The sequence below is a fragment of the Larus michahellis genome, chromosome 1, assembly GCF_964199755.1.
Source record: "Larus michahellis chromosome 1, bLarMic1.1, whole genome shotgun sequence".
Taxonomy (NCBI): Eukaryota; Metazoa; Chordata; class Aves; order Charadriiformes; family Laridae; genus Larus; species Larus michahellis.
Window position 1 is genome coordinate 135,834,165 of NC_133896.1, and position 16,594 is coordinate 135,850,758.

The window sequence follows — 16,594 nt, forward strand, 5'->3', positions numbered from 1 at the left end:
CTGCAGCACAATTACATTTCAGTAATTTTGTTTAGTGTGTTTTTTATATATTGCTCATTTGGGGCCTGCTGAATAATTACATGGGAAATACTGTGCTGTTACTGGAAGAAGTTTCTTGCAATTGCAAACAGCAGGAAAACATAGTTATTAAACACTGATAAAATATTGGTATTTTTACTGCAGAATAACTAGTAGCTATTATCGGCACCGCTTATAATTCATTTAATTTACTTTACTTTCAATTAGGGTTGTGCATACAGAAAAGTTTGCTTTGGGTTTTGCTGCTAGCTGGAAAAAAAGCAGGGTGAGAGAAACAGCACTTCAATGCAGTATTTATGGAAAAAACACCACGTATTACTGCTGGAGCTAGTAAAACTGCCTGTGGCTAAGGTTGCTTAATATTTGCCATTAGCCCTATTTTCATTGGTTTATCGCTACACAGAATTGCTCAAGCTGAAATTTGCCGTGCTTGCCTCTGCCTTAGGTAGGGTTTTTTGAAATATTTCAACAATAATTCCTCAGCTGTTTCCAAGAACAAATTCAGGAAGAATAAGTAACGTTAAAGTGGTTTCTGCTTCTCTTGGGCAGTGTGCTAAAGTCTGACAAAGGGCTAACATTCCAGCTGTGTTGCCTCTAGGGAAGTGCTGCTCATGACCCTCTGCCGGGAGAGCGCGTTGTAACACATCTGTCTCTCTGGAGGTCACATCAGGATCTGTAGGGTCTGGTGAGGATAAGGGATGCACCTTGGCAGGACCAAACAAACAGCGGGTGTGGACCCAGCTGCCACTGGAAATTCAGATTCAGTTGGGTGGAGGGGAGCTGGCAGGAGGAGAGGAGGGAGGACAGGGAGACCTTCCCTTCCTCCCCTCTATATGGTGGCAGAGCATTGGGGACCTCTGTCTCTCCAGTACGTATCCAGGGGATTCACCAGCGTGGCTTCCTGGCCAGGGTGCCACATGGTGGCACTGGGTTCCCACGACTGCTTGGGAGCGCGGTTAGTAACAGAAGATTGCTTTAACAAGTCAGCCGAAACAAGCGGCGTGGTTATCCTCAGCACAGCGATTTCAGCTGCCGCATGAATACGAACCACGCGCTCAGTCCCACAGGCAGTCACTGGCTTCTCGGGGTTCGTGCCACAGCTCTTCACGCCAGGATGCCCATCACTTGGAGTGAGTCACTAGCCCTGGAAATCATTGGTATTCAGACCCGTTCGTTGGCATCTTCCTTGGAAGCTGCTGCTCCATATTCACTTGTCATTCCTGGCAAGACTCCCCCTCAGCAGCAAGAAGCTGTTTTCGACCTCTGTCTCTGCTCCTGGCACACAGCCAGCCCGGATGACACAGAGTTTTGAGGTCAGAGCCTCCTGGCCTTTGCTCCTGCCCGTGGACCATTCCTGGAACGAGGTTCCAGGATTATGATGGTGGAGTAGCTCTTCTCTGACTATCTAACATAGCCAGTGGGTACACTGTGGTGGGCCAAGATCTGGCTAAATGATCAGTCTGTGAAAAAACTTGCTCACGTCCAGTTTTTAATGCTTCTCTGAACCATCTTATAACGAGCATGTTCCTCTGTGTCTTGGCTCTTTCTGCAGGCTGCACAAAGCTGAAATGTCACGTGGGATTGAGCACAGAGTTGAGGCAAAGTAAAGCAGTGAAGTGCTCAGGGAGGGTCCAGAAAAAGTCTGTTCCTTGCTTGTTGCTACCGCTGGTGAAATTAGCAGCTTTGTATCTGTCTCTCCAGCAACCGAGGATGCCTGCTTTTTTGACAGATGGATAATGGAAAAGGCTGTAGACAGTCCACTCTGACATGATTAGGGATATGACCTGATGCCACTGTTACCCTGTTAAGCCCACTGCCTTTCGGGATAAATTTCTCAGGGCTGTGTTTGCGCTGGGGCTGTTTATAACCTTTCCTGACTGCAGAAAAAGACCCTTGTGAATTCAAAGTCCGCAAGCAAATAGTTGTGCAAATCCCTGGCAAGGCATGGGCTGTTTCCCCTATCTAGTAGTTTGTCTGTCCCACCTGTAATGACCATGACCAGTTTGTCTTGTTGGACCAGGAGTCATCCTAACTGCTAATTACGTTCCTCTTCACGTGACATCTTGGGACTTGGTGTTATTTCACTTCCATGAAAATGCTTTGCTCCTTTGCAGCACAGACAAAGAATGTTCTTAGAGAGTCTAATGACTAATTCACATGTGCCTTTAATCACCTCTCTTTTTGAATTTTTCTAATTACTTTGAGCAAAAGATTGATCATATTACCCGTCCTCAGAGTTCAGGCTATTTCTGCAATTAAAGATGATATTTCTGCAATTAAAACTGACTTTAAAAGGTGGCCTAGTGTGTTTTTCATTTTATTATTCTTATTTCCTTCTCTGAAGAGTTTTCTTGTCTGTGAATGAAAAGTAGACCTGCGTGCAAAACTGAACAGTGGTTTTATTATTACCTTACTTTTGCTTCATTGGAACAAAAACCTCATTTTGTATTGTTACCTTTTTTTCTACCCCTTACCTTACTGTGAAATAATTTAAAATCTATTTGTAAAAACATCCAGCCTTTATATTGTTGTTGTTTTGAATCTCAGTGCAGGAGGTCTATGTTCAAAAAGTATCTTAAGATGGTGTAAGCTGAAGTCCGGCAGACAAGCTCTGATGAATTTTTCTCCAGCTGTTTAGTATGTTACCAGCCCATCCCATGTCCACTCCATGACAGAGTCACAGGACCCATCGGAAGTTATTATCCTTATTTTAGGGGCTTCAGAGGGAGCATGCTTTCCGCACCACACCTGCAGACCGTCATTTGCAACTTTGAGCACGGCAGCAAGTGCCACGTGAAATCCCCTGGGTCTGGGGTGATCTAACTGAAGATGAGTGATCCCTCCTCACCACCTGGCACTGAGCTGCAGAAGGCAAACCCCAGCCAGCACCTCTTTGCATCGCCTTAGGACCTGGGCTGACATTTGGACGGATGCAGTTGAAATCCAGTTGGGTTTCTGGCTGATGGGATAATTAAATGTCCTTATGGCATGGGTGTAGATGAAAAGAGCTATTTTTAATACCTTGGATACTGAAGGCTAATCCCAGCTGTCCCTACAACTGGCTGGAAAAGAACGGAGAGATTTAGCAACCTCCCTGGAGTGTGAGGATCCCCTTGTAGTATCCCACACGCAGGAGTTCTAACTCTTCCCGGGAAAAAAAAAAACAAACTTTAGAAAGAGTAGTTCACTTCACAGTTACCTTAACCATGTGTTCCTTATATAATATGTCCCTCAGGTAATAATTTTTTTTCACCAGCTTCTTAAATTACACAGATAAAATTGTTTGTTTGCTAATCATATGCCAAATCAAATTATTTCTATTTGGTAGAGTTTAATATTAGCATGCTCTGATAATTGCTAGAATTTAATTTATTTCAGTCTGTACCTGCGTGTTCTGCAGGTGATAATCAGTGGTCTTTTTCTTTCGCTGTCCCATGGGAGACGATGACCTTATCACTTCTTTCCTTGCTAAAATCCTGCTCTGTTCCCCAGGCACCAATTGCGTTTCCTTTCAGATTTGTCTAATTGATTGATGGAATTAAACTGAACTCAGAGAAATTGCTCTCAACCTTTATATAGCCACTGGGTTGTTGCTTCTATTTCAGACCTGAAGAGGAGACGGTGTTCCCAAAAGAAGGGCTGTTGTGCCAAAAGTCTGCCTGCTTTTCCCAATGACTAGTTTTACTTCTTCCCTGGAAGCCTTGCTTCACATGCACTCTCAGACCACTGGAGCTACAACACTACCACGCTAGAGTCTCCACTGTTCTAGACAGAATCTACTTCTTATCGGTTCGTACTAAAGAAAAACAGTTTTTGAAGCTTGCAGTCTCCTGGATGCTAGCCAAAACTGCCTGTGTCCCATGAGTATGCTGGAGCATAATGTACAAGCTTCAAAAAGGACTAATATATAAAGTCAACACACTTTATTATACTATGTTAAGTTGATAGCATCAGTCTAATTATTAAAAGCATAGCAACCGTTTAATATTAAAACAGCCCTATCTCTCTTATGCTTTAAAATCAACCTGCCTCCAGAAGGCGAGGTAGGATTTCACTGTGTGTTTTTGCAGGAACTTGGTTCAGATTCACCTGCTAGCACCACGTGCCCTTTGCAGCTGATGAATTTATTTCTTGTTCCGCAGTGGCTGTACTGCAGATAATACTGGGATAATGCTTCAATAATCAAAATCATGAGCTTTTTAAAGTCACGATATTTCACTTTATTGCATGAAGATGCAGATCCGATTACAAGCTCACAGATAGTGCCAGTACCTGACTCACACAGGGAACTATTGCCTTGGGAATCTCAATTATCCAGATGCAGGAGAAGCTTAAAATACTTAAGGAAAGTAGAAGGAGAAAAATATATGACATTTCAATATTGCTTGTTATGCACAGGATTCAAACCTTGATGTCCATCACTCACCCTTTAGTGTTTAGAAGGGAGACACAGCCTCTCTTGGGCCCTCCTTTAGATAAATGGATGTTTCCTTCTGTAAGCTGCCTCCTCCAAGGTCAGGATTATCCTCTGTTGTAGTCCATCAGTTTTATGACATGAGGGGGTTGTATTTCAGTTTGGGAAAAAAAAGGAAATCTTTATTGGCACACTCAAGAATGGAGAGAAAATAATTCCAGAAAGATTGTAAAAGCTCAGAGACCTCAATAAATTAAGGTTGGAAACCTCCTTCAGTCGGCGCTAGACTTCAAAATTGCAGCTTGAAAGCCAAATACAGCTATTGGTGGCACCATTTGACATTTCACTGGTGTGTATGTGCTTTGAGATGGTGCAGTCAGAAGCAGAACTGGCTGTACGTGTCTTTCACTTACTTTCCTTAAAGGGTTAAAAAGAATTCAGACTTTCATGTTGGGGCTGTTTTAAAAGAAGTGTCACCTATCTCAATTGAAAGAATCTGCCTGTGCCCTTTGAGAGCCCTTCTAATTATAGATGTCGAGGTGTCCTTGAGCTTTGAAGCAAATGCTGTTATCAGGTTCAATATATTGTACATTACAGATGATTGTTTTATCCTTCCATCCAAAAATACATTTTCAGCTTTTGGTCACAGGTTAACTTTAATTACATTACCTCTTCTAGAAATGAAGGCTGTATAAGCACCTAAAAAGACAGGCATAATTCATTTACAAGTACACACACAGTGAATTTTCTCCTTTTAAAAGTGACTTTTTCCAAGCAATGGGTTCTTGTTTGCCAGTATTGTATTCACTTGAGCATGGGCTTCATGAGAATCCTTTGATCACAGTGACAGGGTTACTGTTTTGTATTTGCTGAACTGACTGTATGAATGTCTTGTCTAAAAAGGTCTTAGCTACAGGCTTCTTTGACATGATAGTTAAAACAAACTCTTTATTGTGTTGGTTATTTTCTCTGTGTTTTGGAGCATTTCATTCTGTGAGTGTGGAAATCAGCAAGAAGAAACATGGGTACTAGGAAAACAAGCCAAATTCACAAGCATACCAGAAAGAATTATTTCAATAAAGGTATAAAACAGGTTTAAAAAGTTGCCAAACAGAAGTGATATTGGTCAGGCTTTCTAGCACAAATGCTCTCCTTTCAGTCTGAAATAGAAGCAGAAATCTTTCAACTTAGTAGGGTGGGGAATATTTTTTCTAAGTTTAACTTAATTATGTTGTTCAATTAATTATTAGCTGCTGGATTCCTGGAGCATATAGGTGACCTCCCGATCGTCAGGACTGAAAGTCTGGTTTCACTCATTGACTTCAACATAAAGCCATTAATCACCACTCTTTCCTCTTATACCAGCACCAGCCTTCTAGGCACCGCAATGAAAATAAGCAACCATAACCTAGCAATTATCACGCTCCCATGGGCTGACACAATTACCTCCGCAAATCAGCCGTCAGACGCAAGTCACCAAAAAGCCCGCGGTGCCGAGGCAGGCCCTCAGGTCCTGCTGTGATTGCTCTTTGCAGAGTGCCTGTGGCCCCCACCTCGCCAGTGAAAAGGGAGCTCTGCCGAGGGAGGACTTTCCTCTGGGGTGAGAAGTTATGCTGCTTTTTCCAGCAGCTACGGTAGGGCGTGTACTGCTCCCTGCGCGTTTCCCGCACTTGCATTCTTGGACCATCACAGCTATAATGACACCGTTCCCACTTATTGAACCTGCCAGAGTATTTTACTGAGTTCTTAAACTGTCAACCCGGGATACTGTGGTAAATTGTGCTCATGGAGTTTATTGTTCGTGAAATACGCCTTTTCAATTCTAATGTGCGTGTATTTTCTGTGCTCGTCAGTACTATCTCCAACAAAATATAGTAAGATTTTAAATGCAGAAATACAGAATTCCTCGGGATGTTTTACATCTTGCCTATCAGTTCCAGAGGGATATAATTTATGTATAACGCTCCCTTTAGCAATGTTAGTTACTTTTTTATTTGATTTTAGCACTTTTGAAAAATAACAGACTCTTAACAATAGAACTACACAAAGCTCTATGTGCAGGTCACCTTCTTAAGTCGTTGAGACATTATATTCAATGAATAAATTTCAACAACTTGAACATCACAGAAATTTTACATATCGGGAACAAATATGTTGTACAAGGGTATTTTAGGGATGACATAACAAGATAGGCACTCTGATAGCTGCACTGCCTGAGCTCCTAAACCCCCCTTCCCAAGTGAAACTTGGTAGCAGGTAGGCTAAGACATGGCTGAGGACACCAGAGGCAGTTTATTCCACATGCTCTGTTTGACCACAGATTAAATTGAATGTGAAGAATAAGAAACTTTCAAAGAAAGTTTCTTTGTGTTTTCCCAAGAATGTGACTCATATGAATTCTGGTGGAACCACCTCTTTCAGCATAAATTAATACCATAGTTCTCAAAATTTCCTGTATTATTAAAGTGATTATATATTTCACATGCATTAATTCTGCAGAGAGGCATGGGTTTCATCTTCTGTGGCCACCAAACACCCAGGTCTGTTACAAAAACATAACGACATGCAAATGAGAAATTTCAGTTTCATACCAGATCATGTATACTGGATACAAGCCCTGCTTAACAAATTGCCTCATCACTGCATGTATACCTGGAGTGTTTAATTTTGATTTTGTTACTGATTTATAGGACAGAATGCCACCATATCACTAACATGTTACAAAAGCAAACGCCAATTCTCATATTTCAGTGGCTTTCCCTGGCTACTGTTGTGTACTATCACTCAAGACGTGCAGGTTGAGTGCCATTACTGTGCTTGGAATTGATAACGTGGTGAACTGCAAGCCTCCCAGGGATTTTCCCATCTCTATTTTATGGTTTTCCAAAGAGGACCAGGTACTCTGAGCCATTTATCTGGAAGTAGTTTCTCGCATCATTTTTTTAAACAGAAAGCTTTTACTTTTTCAGCAAGTAAAATATCCCAAAGAGTGAAAACTAGGAAAGGAATAACCAAAAACATAATATATGTTGCCCTTTTTGTATAGAGAACATGTAGTTTCATTTGTTTATTCCTGCTTTTCTTTGTGCTGTTGAATATCACACAGGTCAAACAAAGCATAGCTAGCCAGGATTTGCTTATTGATGTCGCTGATCATAGAATCATAGAATCATTTAGGTTGGAAAAGATCTTTTAGATCATCAAGTCCAACTGTAAACCTAACACTGCCAATTGCACCAGCAAACCACGTCCCTCAGCACTACATCTACCTGTCTTTTAAATACCTCAAGGGATGGTGACTCAACCACCTCCCTGGGCAGCCTGTTCCAGTGCTTGACAATCCTTTCAGCAAAGAAATTTTTCCTAATATCCACCCTAAACCTCCCCTGGCACAACATGAGGCCATTTCCTCTTGTTACTCAGGTAACAAGCTTGATAATCAGATCTCTGATTTACACCCAGATTACAAAAAATTCTGATCCTTCACAAAAAGGTAAAGAGATCAATTTAATTAGCACATACTAAGGTATCATTGTATGCCTCTTCCCATTAATTTCAGTGAGTAATGACACATTTATAACATGTTTCTCTCAGTGACATCACGACTGGCAGCTTTCAAAAGGTAGGGTATATTTATGTGTATTTTCTTAATCTGGTAGCTTTGTTTGTGCAGTTCTGCTCAAAAATAATATTAAAAATAAGGTCAGACATCAGAGACTCATAGTTTATTTGACAAGAAAGAAGAAAATCATAATTACATTATCGTGATATTCTCTAGACTATTGTGGCATAAATATGAAACATAGGTGTTTATTTGAAAGAAGAGTCTAAGTTACCATCTAAGATCTAAATCTTTTTGTCAAATGGTGATAAATTAAATTCTTATAAGTGCAAAGATTCTTCCTTCTCTGAGAGTCAAAAGGGCCAGCATTCTGAACATGAAGCCTCTTTAACTTATTTCAAGTTGCTCATTTGACTCAGATTATGGTCTTCAGTTTCCAAAAGAAAAGGAACTATCTGAAATTCAAGGTCACTTTTGAAATCTTGGTCTACTGATATAAAGTCCGTGATTAGGAATATGTATTTTGGTTGAGAAGAAAAATAATTTCTCTGTATTGGCAATTTCCGATTTCATAGAAATAAGGAATGTTAACTACAGTAGTTAGGCACAGAGTTCTTCTTGGCAATTAACCAAGTGTGTTAATCACTGAAAATAATCCTGCAACAGTAGACAGCACAGACACACCATACGGCTTGTTTTTAATTCTCAAGCACGCTAGATTTGCATCCACTCTGTATTGCTTTAAGCTCATCCTCACAGCAGTCAGTTTTCTAGCTTTCTAACAATTTGACAGCTAGTTGAGACTCATAGAGGTGATAACATTAAAACAATTAAAGCTATTGCAATTGAGGAAGAAGAAATAAGCTCTTGTGTGTATTCTGCTGTGTCAAATTCAGCCACTTCAAGTCCTAAAGAGCTAATGAAGACTAGCTTAAGATATAAATACACCTTTTCCTCTTAGTACATGCTATTACTTATTACCGTATATCCCATTGTTATTATCTTTATATTGTATTCCTGCCAGTCACTGGCCACGTAAGGCCTATCAAAGGGGACGCTGTACCTCTCTCTAGCAGTCATACTGGGAAGCCGATGTGATGGCCTGGGAAGCAAATCCTGGCTAGCTACGCTTTGTTTGGCTTGTGTGATATTTAGGCCTGGGAAGCCTGATGTCTCTGGACTCCCCCAGTGGGTTTCCATGCCAGTGCGATGAGAGTGAGTGAAAATCTGTTCTCCATTGTTAAAGTTCCAGTGAGTCCATCCTATAGACAAAATCTTGGAAGCGAGTAATTTTTGCCTTTTTTTTTTTTTATGTAAACCTTGGAAAAATGGTTGCCAAGCGTCTGGAAAACAAAGACAACAAAGAATCAGGGTAGTCTGTAAAACCCTTAGAAGTTATAAACTGCATTTCAGTAGTCGTTTCAGTGGGTGACATTTAACATGGCATTTTAAGAACACCCTTAGCACAGAGTCGTTAAGAGTTCGCTTTGCATTTCACATCAGCGAGGTGTGCCATGGAAAGCAGTCCCAGGGTTTTGAAGCACTGCAGCTTCCCCAGAAGGACAGAAATCAACGTTGGAAGGTGGATCATAAGGCCTCAACACCAGACATTTAAAGCACTTTTGAAGTTTGAGAGCAGATTAAATGATCTGTAAAATCAACCAAGAAAAGTTGTCATCTAAATTGAAGATATGCTAATGTGTTCTCACAGATTTGACAGGAATAAATGCACCGTCATAGAAGTATAAGACATTCCTTGTTGTCTCTAGGTTATTGGGATTTCATTCCATCTAAACAGCCCTGACTTTTAGCTCTCATGTGCAAAAGAAATCCAATGGTTAGCATGAACCTGGGGTTTTCTGCATTCTGTGACAGACTCCCTGATAATTAAATAGAGCAAATTTGAAATGAACAGAAAAATTGAAGCTGACAAATACATTGCAAGAGAGATAGGTAATAATCTCAAGGTAATATCGCTCTATTTTACATCCCGCAACCCCTTAATAGATACTGTTATTCTAGAAATCATGCCCATTATTTTTCAAAACCTGTTAAAAAATCTTAGGCAATGTTATTAAGAAGCAGTAGAAGCCAAAGGATCATAGAAGTGCAGCAAACTTGTAAAAAAAATAAAAGTACTTTCTTCAGGATACTCTAGTTCTCTGCAAGTCTCTGGTTCCAGCAATTAACCTTGCTATACGTTATCATATCACATTTGGGGGATTTTTTCAGCACTCCTTTGATTTTGTTAAATTGAGAAATGTGTCTGGATGAAGAGGAAACACGGTCTAGTGACACCCTTGGAATGACATTATTAGTAGGGTTGAAGAGTGAGCCAGTTTGTGAATGATAACTAGGGATTATGCAGAAAGACTAAGTAACAAAACTAGGAAAGACATTGTAAGGAACTCTGAAGCAAAGATATTATGTTTCTAAGTCACCTAATAGCCCAAATTTCCTTTGCCATTGTATAGTCCCTCAAAGATTTCAATACCATAAATATACATTCCACTGGATCCTTTTACATAAAAGCTTTACTGATTTCTCTACAGATTCAGACTGGATTTTCATTTTCATTAACTACTTTCACACTGCATTTTGAGATCCCAGGTTAAATACTTTCTTGAAATTTCTTAATTAAGAATAAAAGTAATGTACTTTCTAAGTATATTCTGACAGATTTCCAAAGAGATTGAGGCAGTCTCAGAGGCAAATCGGTACTTTAGACACATATTAACTTTGCAAACAGCTAGAACAGCTAAAGACTTCATTGAGTCCAGTAATTATTGATTCCAGGCTGCTACTTACAATCCATTGCCAAAATCTGTCCTCCCTGCTGCAGGGGAGGAGCTTAGAGCATTCCCCAGCCTCTCCAGCACGACCCAGCTCCATGTGTCAGTCTGGACAGGGAGGAGGTGGCAGGTGTAACACGGCCTCCTACGTGGTGCTGCAGGTACAGGTGCATTCACATCTTCTCCTCCCAGACTGAGCAGATAAATTATCTAACTTGCACAGCCTGGCATTTTGTTTCCAAATGAGTGAAATAATATTCTACCAAACGTCTGGACTTTTCTGCCTGATGGCTTAAGTTCTCAATTTGATTCCCACATGGTCAAAGACAACTCTGTGTCATGCCAGCTAACTGAAGAGCATTTCCTACACACATTTGGGGACCACTTTGGAAATAAAATGACTGAAAACCCTTTATCACAGATTTAAAAGACTGTAATTGATTGGTTAGTTTTCTCGTCCTCTTTCCCTTTCCTTTTCTCTTTCTCTCCCCTTCTTCTTCTTCTTCTTCTTCTTCTTCTTCTTCTTCTTCTTCTTCTTCTTCTTCTTCTTCTTCTTCCCCTCCTCCTCCTCCTTCTCCTTCTCCTCTTTCTTCTTTTCATTTTTTTATTTTTCTTTTTTTTCTTCATGTTGCACGTTTTAGGAATATAACTTCTCACTTTTCATCCTAGTCTGTAACAAGTCTGATAAACCACTGAAGCTAGCAGCTGGATTTTCCAGCCACCCTTGCTCTCCACACACTGGACTCTAAGGTAAAGGTCTTAATGACCTCTGGAGGCCAAAGTGAGAAACTCTTGAAATTCTTGACATGTCTTTCTGCAAGAAAAGGGTAGAGCCCCAACCAGTATAAACCACTGCCCTCCATTGCCATTAATTAGGGTATCCCACTAAGAATCAGTTTCAAGATATAGAAAAGGAATGAGGATGGAGGACTTTGGAAAAGCTGAAGTTTGGCTGTATCAAAGACCAAATGTGCCTGATACAAACAGTATCTGTGGCTCTGCCACAGTGTACATTGAATATATTGTGAGATGTATTGAAATAGCATAGATTTAAGTGTGATTTTTCAGGTTTTCTCATGCTCTTTCATGATACAGAGTCAAGTAAGTTCACAAAACCTCTTTTCCCGTTCTGACCTCTAGCCATTTTACTCGTTTGTTTGCTTTGCCAAACCTCTGTTTTAATTATTTCTTTGCTACAGAGGGGTTTAAATTGCTGTAAACATGGGATTCAGTCTGGTTCTCCTTTCCTTAAAGACAGTGAAAATCATTCATAATCAGTGTCAAATGATAAATTGGGAAGAATTGCCCTTGCAAAAGGGAAATTTTGCAGCCTTCAATATTCAGGTAAAACTTTGATTGAGCTAATCCTGAGTTTAAACTTTAACCTTAAACAGGTGCTTAAATTCGATTGGAACATAGAGAACACACACATAAAGTCAAAGCCATGCTTAAGAGCTTTGCAGACTCAAAAATATACTGATACTCACCCAAGGTGGGGCAATTCCCAGTATCGTCTCTAGAATTTACATGCTTTAAACGTCCTCTAATGCTTACTGTCAGCATTTATCCTTCTGACACTTATCTTTTGCCTTGCCAGGCTTTAGTGTTTAAGATTAGAGGGGAAACTTTGAACAAGCAGTCTGACTATCTGCACACAAAGGCTTGATATTCGCTCCATTATCCCTGCCTGGAGACCAGTTGCTCTTGGTTAACTGAAGCACAGCTTCCAGAAAGCCATTTAATCCTGACTTGTGGTTATCAAATTTATTCCTCTAATGTCTTGCTCCAGTGGTCAAGGCCTGTCATTGTTAGAAGTTTGTGCCTTATTTCTCAACTGGCTGTGGCTGGCCTCAATATTCGACCATCGACTCTTGATGTGCTGGTCTTTCCTAAAGTTAAGAGTCCTTTTGCATCTTTTCCTGGGAAGACATTCAACTCACGTAATTTCTCAGTCCTCTCTTTGACAAGCTAAATAGACTCTCTTAGTTTTTCACAGTGAGAAATTTTAGTCATTTTTAATTAAATTTAATTTGATTAAATTTAACCTAATAATTTTCAGTCATTTTAATAATTTTTTGTGGTCCTCAAATAATTGTCTTTCTTTTTAAAATGTCGGCACCAGAACAGTTACCTTCTGTAGTAATATTCAGTTTCTCATTTAACATACTTAAATCTTTTTCAAAGCTCCTTGTGATGGGACAGAGGGTCTTAGTCTCTTTGCATGGTCTGCGTCCCATGTTCCTACACATATAGATTTTTTTTTGGCTCTGTTAAAATAATTTGGACTCAACTTATGGCCTATTGAGAGCACTCTCTGTTGGTGCCCTGCCCTCATTGCTTTCGACATCATTAGATTCATTCTAGTATGTAGGCTTAAACCAGCCAAATTGTATTAGGAATGATTTTTTATTTGCTTCTAGAGCACAAATAGAAATGATGAAGAGTATCACTTAGCACTAATTTTGGTGAAAACCACTTAAGAGGTGCCCTCATGGATTGCCCTTTGAGATCTTAAAACAGTTGCGTATAAGGTTATTGATATTTTATAGTGCCAATTTCTCAACTGGGGCATGTGTGTGTGTGTGTGTGATGATAACAAATCAAGAATACATCCATTACATCTATTATGTATATATAGTACAGCAATCAGCCAGCAAGTAACCTCACTGAAGAATGAAATCAGGTTTGTTTTGACAAGTCTTGTTGCAATCAAATTATGTCGAGTGACTTTCATTGGTCTGATTGTTATTAATTCATTTTTATATTTGCCTGGGGTTGAAGTCAGAATAACTATGGTCTACAGCTGCCTGCAAGAGGCTGCTGGTCAGGTCTGAACACTTACTGCGGGAATCTGTTAAGCACTATGAGTTAAGAGTAAGGCAGATATGCACATCAGTCAGAGGTCTCCTTGCCTAGACCTTTTATGCTGGTGATTACTCAGGCCAGCTAATTTAAAAATAGCTGGCAGATGAAAATAACATCTTTTTTTTAAGTTCTTTTTGAAAAGTAAACACGTCTTCTCCATTCTTAGTGAGCTATACTGCTTCCTTACAAACAAATAATTTATTGAAAACTCCTATTTTCCTTCATTACTAGCTGTGCTATCACTCTTCTGTCTCATGACAGGTATATTTAATACCACTAAGATTTCTTTTGGTCCTAATAGAATTGTTTTGATTCCATATCACCATTCACATTGCCACCCAATAATATTTTTTCCTAAGTTCTTCCCTTTTGACTTCCATTCTCATTTTTCTCTGCTCCAAAACCTTACAGTGGGTTTACACTGACTGCTGTCTATTCCTCCCTTTCCTCTGCAACATTTGGTGCTTATCACCTTCATCTTCATTTTGCTACTGACCTAAAAGGCGCTTTTAGCAAAACATGACATCTTTTCAACTGTACATCCATGGCTTTTTAATCGTCTAATATAAGTTTCTAAAGAGTCCTCTGAGAAGCCAGAAAAATGAGACTGCCAGGCAGAAAATAATCACTTCTTCTCATAATTTCCCTCAGCTTGAGAAAACTAACCCTTATTCTCTGTTTTTCCACACTGAATGTAATCAGATTGTGATCGCTGATCTCCAGGCTTTGCCAGCTTTCCCTCCAGCGACTAAGTTGTTTTTTTCTTTTAAGCCAACACAGCAAAGCCTGCAACAGAATTGCTTTGTGTTGGACACAATATCGTTGCTGTGAGAATGTACCATCTACTGCTTCGGGACTGTGGTGTTTTACTACAGGCTCCCCGGGTGAAACCTACAACCTCTCCAACATATTTTTTCTTCTTCCTCTGCATTGAAAACAAGGGCTCAGAAAGACAACCATGCTGCTCTCCTGGTCCATTCATGCCATGTCCTGTAGCAGACACTCCTGCCCGTCTCCCCCGTCTCCGTTCCCCTGCTGGGTTTTGTCTGACATGCATCAGATGCTGTAATTCTGCATTTCTCTCGGCTGTGCTGTACTGGAGCAGCTCCAAGTCCATAACTGTCTGCATTGCTGGCTGGGGCAGGAGGAGGAAATAAGCAGCGAGAGATGGGCTCTCCAGCTTGGCACACCGAGGTCCCACAGGGTGTGGGAGAACACAGCTCAAGTCTGACCTCCCCTCAACACACAGCAATGCTAAACTATTGCCACTGCTGCAAAGGCCACCTTTGGACTCACACTGGCTGGACACCCCGGCATTTTCTAGGGCGGCATAACACCAAGCTGAAGTCCTCAGCTGAGTCTGGTTTGAACTATCCCCCCTGGGCAGCAAGGTGAGGAGAAAAGGTACATGGCTTTCTTCCTTCTGTGAGTCAACCTCCGAGTGACCTGCACAAGCTTAGTATCAAACATCCACTGCACTTAATGAGTCATTTCAAATTTCCAAAAAATCTAGACATGGGAAATGAAACCAGAGCAAAAAAAGGTAGAAGTCCTGCAAATATTTGAATAGAAACTCTGTAGGGGCATTTCTTCACAGTGCTACAAGAATCTGCTGTTATTGATCTATTTGTAGTCTCTATGATTTTTGTTTGAAATAATGTAATGTGGGGGGTTTTTTTGCTCTCATGGTCTCTCATTTTTAATTACCTTTTGCTTCCTCATAAATTTAGAAAACTTGAATCGAAAACAGCTGTGACCCACAGCCCCCACTCAATGTCAGAAATCTGTATGCAGTCGCACCCAGTATTTCAGTTTGCATAACTTATTTGTGACTTGTTATTAAAGCTGCTTGCATAATAAAATTAAATGCAGTTTACATTTAGTAATGTGTCTGCTCACTTGCCTGTAATCAAACTGACAGCTTTTCTTTAAACAGTCAATCAAGTCTCCGGTTCTTTCTGGCTCTGTTTGTTTGATTGGAGTTGAGATGTCATAAAACAGAATGGAATATTTTACAAGTTCTGATTACATGCTTGGACTTTTTTAGGACTGCAATTTCTTTCATTCATAAAAAAACCCACCCTGAATTATTAAAAAATCCCTGATTTTAATTTCACAGTTGATGCTACAGTTACCAAAAACACAATCTGAATTCAAAATGTTTTTTTCTTTGTCAAAACTAGCTAAAAAGCCTACAAATTAAGATCTTATTTGATTAGATTATAACAACAGTTTCAAGAATAAGGCATAATTTTTCCAGGCTATATCCTCTGAATAGAGCTGTATTTAAAGATAAGCAAAATGATTCTTCTACAGAGCAGAATTTAGGAACTGAATGATAAGTCTGCAGCTCGAATAGTAGGTGGTTGTTTGAAGTCAAAAATATTACCTGAAATTTTCTATTACTTGGAAATGAAGAACATGTCCTAAGTGTCTTGAAAGGAAAGAAAAATTAGCAATGAACATGAAACACCATAAAAGTTTATATCTAATTCATTAAAAGGTAGACTCTTGCTAATGTGTAGGAAGAACTCCCAAACATTGTATTTCAGATCAACCCTCAGTTTCAATTTGTAATATTTGGCAGACTGCATGAGCATCAAACATGGCCATATTTTTATTCTTTTCATCTTACTCTTTGATCTTTTCACATATTATATATATACTGATACTTAACGGCCTTACTGCTACAGGCCTCATGGGATCCTACATTCAAAATGTGTCTCTGAAACATATATTTGAAATAACCATTTGAAATACTTATGAAAGCACTATGATTAAAGTAACTTTCTGTATATAACCACAAAAAAACTAGGGCAAGTTTTTCAGTCCTGACTCCTTCTTTGGTGTGTCACTATTTTGTAGTCCCAAGGGACCCAGTTTCAAGAAGTGATAGCTACTTTTAAGATATCACTGTTTGAC

At 39.8% G+C, this 16,594-nt stretch overlaps 1 long non-coding RNA gene across 4 annotated transcripts in view; it reads left to right on the plus strand.

Annotated features, from left to right (window-relative positions):
• LOC141750196 (uncharacterized) overlaps positions 1-15,850 on the plus strand; it is a 241,862-nt gene extending 226,012 nt beyond the window's left edge. For 2 of the 4 annotated variants that reach the window (XR_012589605.1, XR_012589608.1), the window contains one exon: positions 3,645-15,850. This is a non-coding gene — a long non-coding RNA (uncharacterized LOC141750196). The remainder of the gene's footprint in view (positions 1-3,644) is intronic. The other 2 variants (XR_012589606.1, XR_012589607.1) reach the window with 2 other exon arrangements.
• Positions 15,851-16,594: the final 744 nt, after the last annotated feature.